Here is a 9,261-nt window from a genome sequence, read left to right as displayed (position 1 = left end):
GTACTTAGATGTGAACAACTTATACGGGCACACCATGATGCAGCCACTACCGGTTGGTGGGTTTCGGTGGGTGCCCGAAGACGAATTGAAGGGATTAGGTGGACAAATAATGGGTCTTGCAGCTGATTCTGATGTAGGGTATGTACTTGAGGCAGACATCGAATATCCGAATAATTTGCATGGAGAGAAAAGCGACAGAGCAACAAATTCCGCGAGGAAGCACCATCCCTAAACTGTTAGCTACTGTTGCAGATAAGCAGAGGTACATTATTCATTATCATAACGTCCAGCAGTGCCTCAGATTAGGGATGAAGCTTGTTAGAGTCACCTGGACAATCTCCTTCAAGCAATCCGGTTGAAGGAGTAATTGAGCTAAATACCGAAAAGAAGGTCGCGAGTAATGATTTTGAAAAAGGCTTTTATAAATTAGTGAATAATTCGATTTTTGGGAAAACTATGTAGATTGTACGAAATGAACGCGATATTGTGATTAGAACCGAATGGGAGGGGCGTTAAGGCGTGCGAAAATGTATAGCCAGGCCAAATTTTAAGTGTGCGACCATCTTTAATGAAAACTCTTTTGCTTTGGAGATGTCGAAGACTGTAGTAGAGTTTATGAAGCCTATCTATTTAGGGATGTGCATACTGGATATCTCCAAATTCTACATGTACCGATTCCACTACGAGTTTGTGAAACCTCATTTCGTAGAACCAAAGTTACTTTATATGTATACAGACAGCTTTATCTACCAGATCAAGAACTGCAATCCATATGAATTAATTAGGTGCAACAGTAAAAAATTCGACACATCTTGTTATGGGGCCGATAATCCTTACGGTATTGTTCCTCAGAACAAGAAGGTTATCGGTCTCATGAAGGACGAGTCGAATGGTTTACCTATTGTAGAGTTTGTGGGATTGAGGTCCAAAATATGTGCATATCGTACAATTTACGGGGGCACTCAGAGGCGGGCAAAGGATGTTAGACACATGGCATCTCGTGCTCGTACAGTTGAGGACTATTTACAATGCCTGTATGGTTCAAAAAAATGTGTATGAAATCTTATGAGACTTAACTGCCAAGGTCATCAGTCCCTGAGCTTGCACACTGCTTAACCTAAATTATCTTAAGGGCCAACACACACACCCATGCATGAGGGAGGACTCGAACCTCCGCCGGCACCAGCTGCACAGTCCATGACTAGACCGCTCGGCTAATCCTGCACGGCGCCTGTATGGTCGCAGCGTTCAACGCGCTCGTCTACACATGGTTCAACAAACTAGCATTCGATCATGAGGTCATGAGGTGTATACTGTGCTGCATGCTAAAATCGGATTGTTTCCTCATGACGATGAAAGTAATTTGTGAGGATGGATTGGAAACCCTCCCATACTAACATTATTTACGTGAAACGAAAGTATGGGTGGGGAACTCTGGTTAATTGATAAGAGAGGGCATGAGCGGGTGAATCCGGTGATTGGGGGTTATTCATGGAAATAGTATGGCTCTTTTATCATAGTATAAATGTTGGATGAGTGTGTTGTGTATAAGTGTGCATGCTTCCATGTATCCCTGAGTGTGTGAATGAGTGAGGGAGACTGTGTTAAGTGTATGTCTGTGTCAATATATATTTATTATTTTGCTAAAGAAAATGATAAAAACGAAAAAATATTAATACTGAAAAACCATTTAGAAAAAAATCTCTATGTATGTAAATATCTTTCATGTGTATTACTAATTATTATAATAACAAAAAGCAAGTCTTTGCACTTCTTTTGTACCTGTATGTGAAGAAGAAACCAAGTTTTCACACTTCATATGTGCTTTCGTGTGAGTGATTATAGATTAGATTTTAGTTGTAAGTTTCACCTGCCGCTAGCCATCCAGTCAGAACTAGTTTTAAGTATGTGAGTTGCACCCAAACAAATTCTTATATAAAGTTTAGAGCCAGCCACTTCGAAGAAATACGTTTGCCTTTACTTAAAAGTATTTTCTTTTTTGGGTGGAACTTCACTAGCGATAGTATTTACTGTGTAATTAGCTTGAAGTACCTCTGCATTTGCTGTAAACGTATATACACAGGGTGGTCCAATGATCGTGACCAGGCCAAATATCTCACGAAATAAGCATCAAAAGAAAAAACGACAAAGCACGAAACTTGTCGAGTTTGAAGGGGGAAACCAGATGGCGCTATGGTTGACCCTCTAGATGGCGCTGCCGTAGCTCATACGGATATCAACGGCGTTTTTTAAATAGGATCCCCCATTTTTATTACATATTCGTGTAGTATGTAAAGAATTATGAATGTTTTAGTTGGACTACTTTTTTCGCTTTGTGGTAGATGGCGCTGTAATAGTCACAAACATATGGCTCACAATTTTAGATGAACAGTTGGTAACAGGTAGGTTTTTGAATTAAAATACAGAACGTAGGCACGTTTGAACATTTTATTTTGGCTGTTCCAATGTGATACATGTACCGTTGTGAACTTATTATTTCTGAGAACGCATCCTGTTACAGCGTGATTTCCTGTAAAAACCACATTAATGCAATAAATGCTCAAAATGATGTCCGTCAACCACAATGCATTTGGCAATACGTGTAACGACATTCCTCTCAACAAGGAGTAGTTCGCCTTCCGTAATGTTCGCACATGCATTGGCAATGTGCTGATACATGTTGTCAGGCGTTGTCGGTGGATCACAACAGCAAAAATCCTTCAACTTTCCCCACAGAAAGAAATCTGGGGATGTCAGATACGGTGAACGTGCGGGCCATGTTATGGTGCTTCGACGACCAATTCAACTGTCATGAAATATGCTATTCAATACCCCTTCAACCACACGCGAGGTATGTGCCAGACATCCATCACGTTGGAAATATATCGCCATTCTGTCATGCAGTGAAACATCTTGTAGTAACATTGGAAGAACATTATGTAGGAAATCAGCATACATTGCAGCATTTAGATTGGCATTGATAAAAGGGGGGCCAATTATCTTTCCTCCCATAATACTGCACCATACATTAACCTGCCAAGGTCGTTGATGTTCCACTTGTCGCAGCCATCGTGGATTTTCTGTTGCCCAATAGTGCATATTATGCCGGTTTACGTTACTGCTGTTGGTGAATGACGCTTCGCCGCTAAAGAGAATGCATGCAAAAAATCTGTCATCGTCCCATAGTTTCTCTTGTGACCAGTGGCAGAACTCTACATGACGTTCAAAGTCGTCGCCAAGCAATTCCTGGTGCATAGAAATATGGTACGGGTGCAACTGATGTTGATGTAGCATTCTCAACACTGACGTTTTTGAGAGCCCCGAACAGTGCGCAATTTGTCTGCTACTGATGTGCGTATTAGCCGTGACAACAGCTAAAACACCTACTTGGGCATCATCATTTGTTGCTGGTCGTGGTTGACGTTTCACATGTGGCTGAACACTTCCTGTTTCCTTAAATAACGTAACTATTGGGCGAATGGTCCGGACACTTGGATGATGTCGTCCAGGACACCGAGCAGCATACATAGCACACCCCGCTGGGCATTTTGATCAAAATAGCCATACAACAACACGGTATCGACCTTTTCTGCAGTTGGTAAACGGTCCATTTTAACATGGGTAATGTATCACGAAGCAAATACCGTCCACACTGGCGGAGGGTTACGTGATACGCTGTAACAGCATGCATTCTCAGAAATGATAAGTTCACAAAGGTACATGTATCACATTGGAACAACCTTAATAAAATGTTCAAACATACCTACGTTCCGTATTTTCATTTAAAAAACCTACCTGTTACCAACTGTTCGTCTAAAATTGTGAGCCCTATGTCTGTGACTATTACAGCGCCATCTACCACAAAACAAAAAAAAAGTGGTCCAACTAATACATTCATGTTTCTTTACTTAATACACGAATATGTAATAAAAATGGGGGTTCCTATTTAAAAAAAACGCAGTTGGTGTCCGTTTGACCTATGGCAGCGCCATCTAGCGGGCCAACCATAGTGCCATCTGGTTTCCCCCTTCAAGCTAGACGAGTTTCGTTCTTTGTAGGTTTTTCGTTTGATGCTTGTTTCGTGAGATATTTGGCCCAGACACTATCAATGGACCAACCTGTATACAGGGTGGTTCATTGATAGTGATCGGGCAAAATGTCTCACGAAATAAGCGTCAAACGAACCCATACCATATTTCTATGCACCAGGCATTGCATGGCGACGACTTTGAACGTCATGTACAGTTCTGCCACTGGGCACGAGAGAAATTACAGGACGATGACAGATGTTTGCATCAACATTACGGAAGGCGAACTACTCGCTCTTGAGAGTTATGTCGTTACACGTATTGCCAAATGCACTGAGGTTGATGGACATCATTTTGAGCATTTATTGCATTAGTGTGGTATTTACAGGTAATCACGCTGTAACAGCATGCGTTCTCAGAAATGATAAGTTCACAAAGGTACATGTATCACATTGGAACACCCGAAATAAAATGTTCAAACATACCTACGTTCTGTATTTTAATTTAAAAAACCTACCTGTTACCAACTGTTCTTCTAAAATTGCGAACCATATGTTTGTGACTATTACAGCGCCACCTATCACAAAGTGAAAAAAGTGGTCCAACTAAAACATTCATATTTCTTTACATACTACACGAATATGCAATATAAAATGTGGGTTCCTATTTAAAAAAAACGCAGTTAATATCCGTTTGACCTATGGCAGCGCCATCTGGTTTCCCTCTTCAAACTAGACAAGTTTCGTCTTTGTAGTTTTCTCTTTTGATGCTTATTTTGTGAGATATTTGGCCTGATCACGATCATTGGACCACTCTGTACAATCTAAATGTCAATAATGTATCTGAGCAGAATGCTCTTATTTCTGAATAATGTAAAATCTGAAACACGTATCTTCAAACATCAGAACATTGATATTTTTCATCAAAAATTGTAAATCTCAATCATGTATCTGTAAACTGATGTCATGTGAAAACTGAATCTTGTATCTGTAAACTGATATTTCGTAAACACTTAAAAAATCTGAATTCAATAATAAATTAACTTATTTTAATCTAAAAATGTCGAATGTTATTATTTCAACCATCAATCATCATTCTTTTTAGTTAAATATGACAAAAGTTTTTTTTGTACAAGGCGTGGGTAGATCCACATTGCAATGAACATGCCTATAAGATATGTTGCTTTAAAACAATGATTTCTGAATGACACGCCTTGGACTGCATATGGCGGTGACGATCATGTGCAGGCAGCGCACCTGAGCTCTCACTTTCGGGCCCATTGCGGCAGCAGTCACGTGCACGTGGCTTGTACATGACGCATCGCATCTGAGCTGTCACATTGAGTTTCTTTCACGCAGGTGAGGCGAGAGCTCGTTATTAATGACGTAGATAGAGTTACTCATCAGGGGAAACTGCGCTCAAAGACTGAGGTATGTGCCCCAGACGGTTCCAGTGGAATGCGTCTCAGGTACAGTATAACCAATAAACTTAGTTGCTACAGACGTGGATGTCACAGAAAGAAAGAAAACAGGTATTGTTATGGAAGAATAAAAAATTATTTATTTCTCATCCAAATTAAAAGTAATTTTACAGTCTCATATGTAGGTACAATAACACTTTTTTTATAAATGTTCTTGAGTCGATGGATAGATGGACAGCCATAGAATTCCAATTCTTGAATAGAAGCAAATTTAAATATTCGTCGCATCCAGGAGATTTTATCCTTTGCCTTCAGGTATGCTATGGTGCCCATGTGATCGAATAATTTAAGCGTAGTCAGCATATCTTCATACGGCATGCCAGGATCATCTCAATGAATTCCATGGTAGAAATGAGTTAACAACTTTGCGCTCTTCCTCGTTTTAGTACACATAACTTGCTTGAAGGGTCTTGGTGATGAGATATTTGCAGCGAATATATCTTATTATTCCAGTGTCTTCTGAGTACACTACAAACGCAACATCTTTAAATATGAACTGGCGTCGCTCACAGTCATAGAATCCTTGAGCGTCCACAACGATGTTCACTTGGTGACAAGCCTCATTAAATGATGTATGTACTGGGCAGTACGTATTCATTTATACAGCTCGCTGCACAACATCTGTGAGTGGATAGTAGTTGATTACACGATTGTGTAGAACTAAAGCATACACGGCAGTGTGTTCTGGGAAATTTGTCAATGATTCAAATTCGATTCACACATCTATAGGTCCAGACTTAATTATCTCATTCTGTTTAGAGCAGTCTATTACAATGATCAGTGAAAGCTCTTTGAACTGACATGGGCCGAGTAGACACCCCCCTCCCTCTCCTTCAGCAATTTCATAGTAAGAAGGGCGAAACCTTGCATACATGTCATACGCTAGGCAGTATACAGTTTGATTCCACTGCAGATGTACATTGTCATATGGGTAGAATTCTGGGTTAAGGTAGACTTTGGCATTTGTTAACTTGCTGTTATTGAAGGACGGTGGAATCATTTCCTGTATTAGCTCTTCTATCAGTCTGAAACGTGAACATGATGAATCTGGGTGTCTCTAGATGGCTGGAGGTCTTAATAGCTCGTGTTTGTCTGCTCGCTGTCGGCAACACTGGGTACTCGAAAATTTCCCAAGAGCGGAATGTCAGTGACAGAAATGTACCTGAATTCAGGACTTTTAAAAGCTTCAAATGCTCCTTGTCAGACACACTGATGTGAGACATTTTCCATATTGTCTTGTTGATTGTGATCATATTCTCCTCTTGAGCTCCTTGAATGTATGAGTTATTGTCCGTCACACTCCGCACCAGAATGAGTTCCTGTTTAGTGATTATAATAATTTACCTCATGTCGTCAAAGTATCCCATAAGCAGTAAATCGCCTGTACTCTTCAACTGCTCTATCCTCTGGCTCGTCTATGAACCATCCTGCATTTTCTAAACTATGCAGATCTGCTGGTGATGCCGAGATGTATGTTTTAAGGGTTGATGTTACACCTACATTTCATGTACGGTCGATCTCAGAGCTATTGAGTTCATATCATATCTCTTGGATGAGGAATGCTAAAGCATTCCTTGTCAGCTTGGATCCCACTGCATAGCTGCCATAGGTTTTCTTGAATGAACCCTCTAGATATATGAAACTCTTGCAAGGAAGTGTGAGTGCGTCTTGGTGCTGGATAACAATCCGGATTTTATCATTCTTGTTAAACGTGAATGAAGTGTAAGGTTTATGAGAGAAGTATCCTGATGTATAATTCTCTCATAATACTCTACTGGATTGGTTGTATTGAGTGATGACATCATTGCGCGACTTCAGACCAACCGGTTTAAGAAACTCGTACTTCGCAGGTGTTATTACTTTGCTGATCGGTAGCGAAGTGGCTCACTGTGGATTGCGTGTAATTGTTTTATACTGTACACCCATCCTGTCTTAGGTGTAATTGTACAATGATTTCCTCACCGCAAAAGTCAACAAGTTGATAATTCTGGTCCACAATATGCAGCAATGTCTGAGCTGTCACCGGAAGGTATATTGCATTGACAGGGGTCTCAACAATCTTGTACCCCATTGCATCTGAGGGGAAGAATGCGTTAATAGTGTGAATGAGACTATCGTTGAGATAGGAGTTCCTTACAATGTTACACGCGACGCATATTGTACTGACTGGGAGTACGTCCACTGTCTGATTGGACTTGTAAAATTTACTTGGATCGTTCTTCAAAATCTGCAGTTTTGTGAATCCCAGAAGGCAACCTTTTCAATGAATGTCAATCGTTGCATTTGCAGTTCTTATTTCAGATGTAAGTGTATTGATGTTTGCACATAGTTCAACACCTTTTCCGGACTGTTTTAAGACTTCGTTTAAATAGTCGATATTGTATGCACCAGGTTCTATCTCCAGAATATCTTTTTCACCATGAATATCGAGATGCAGTTTATTGTTAATCTCAGTGATATTCGGGATGCTGTTGTACGTCTCCAGTTCAATCAATGCAATACTGCAGTGACCAGCGCTCAAATCAATTGACAGGAAGTAATTTGCATGCAATACAGATGATCGCCCTTTTAACGTCAAAGTGTACGACATTGCATCTGAACCTCAACTGATGAATGAATGTTTAAACCTCCTCCTTATATAGCGTCCTTCTTCTTCTTCTTCTTCTTTGTAAACGTCAAGAGAAACATGATGCATTGATGTCTGCAGAGGTGTGTATTAAAGTCCTGATAGCGTCGATAGTCGTAGAGTACATGTCTTCTGTGAATGAAGTATTCCTGTAATTCTTCTGGTGGCTGCAGGTCACCAAATGAGTCTAAATAGTAGACAGTATCCACGTCTTTTTTAACATATACCACCCAATGGGTGCCAGGGCCTCCAGCAACATCTAAATTCATAACACCGCATTCACCAGTTTTCGACATAGCCTTCGGTAATGTATCCTGCATAAACACACCACGGAATCTTGGTTTTTTGTATTTATGTCTAACAAACTTAAAAAGGTCTGTATTTGTGAGTGGTTGATTTGGCAGGACCGCTAATGGACCATTTTTTAATTCTGAATAGACCAAGACCCTTCCTGTACGGCTTCAAGTATAGTCCTTTTCCGATGACTGTGGGTTCCATCACACGGTTATGTCTTCTAGCCTCTTCTAACTGGGCTTGGGAATTTTGCGCGTTCTTGACTGTTCGAGTGATAGCTGCAGCCCCAACAGTGAGGGAACCTACCATCGAGAGCCCGGAGATGGCCGGGATGAGGAAAGGAATAAACCTGCTGTTTTGTCTTGGGTATTGGTAGAACATGAGGTGCTTTAACCGATCCTCTTCTTCTTGTTCGGGAATCTTTCTGCTTCATTGCGTTTTTAGCTGCATATGTAGCTGTCAGGGTGTTCTCTGGAGGAGCACTGGCGTCGTTATCCAGTGTGGTCTAGTGGCTAGGATACCTGGCTCTCACCCAGGAGGCCCGGGTTCGATTCCCGGTACCGGAAAGGCGCATTTTGTTGCTCCTCTTATGTGACTTGTCCCACCTTAGTTCAACAACTCTTCTTGTTCTTCTTCTTGTTTAGTGCGCAACGTGCAGCGTTAATAACTTGTTTAAAATTCATCACGCCTAAACCCAACTTGATTTTTCCATGCATGGTTTTATCAGCCGCAAATGCTGCGATGCGTTGACCTATACCAATATCCCTTCTACTCGGTATCGCCTTAACATTAGCAACTAAAATCCTATCTGCAATGTGACGACTTGATAGACC

General features: G+C 40.8%; 1 non-coding gene across 1 annotated transcript; it reads left to right on the top strand.

Annotated features, from left to right (window-relative positions):
* The first annotated feature begins 8,922 nt into the window (after positions 1 to 8,922).
* On the top strand, positions 8,923 to 8,994 carry Trnae-cuc. Its single transcript has one exon. It is a non-coding gene; the product is annotated as a tRNA-Glu (tRNA).
* The last annotated feature ends 267 nt before the right edge of the window (positions 8,995 to 9,261 follow it).

This window comes from Schistocerca piceifrons, chromosome X (genome assembly GCF_021461385.2).
Source record: "Schistocerca piceifrons isolate TAMUIC-IGC-003096 chromosome X, iqSchPice1.1, whole genome shotgun sequence".
Lineage (NCBI taxonomy): Eukaryota > Metazoa > Arthropoda > Insecta > Orthoptera > Acrididae > Schistocerca > Schistocerca piceifrons.
The sequence above is the reverse complement of the archived record's forward strand: the minus strand, read 5'-3'. Positions and strand labels throughout refer to the sequence as shown.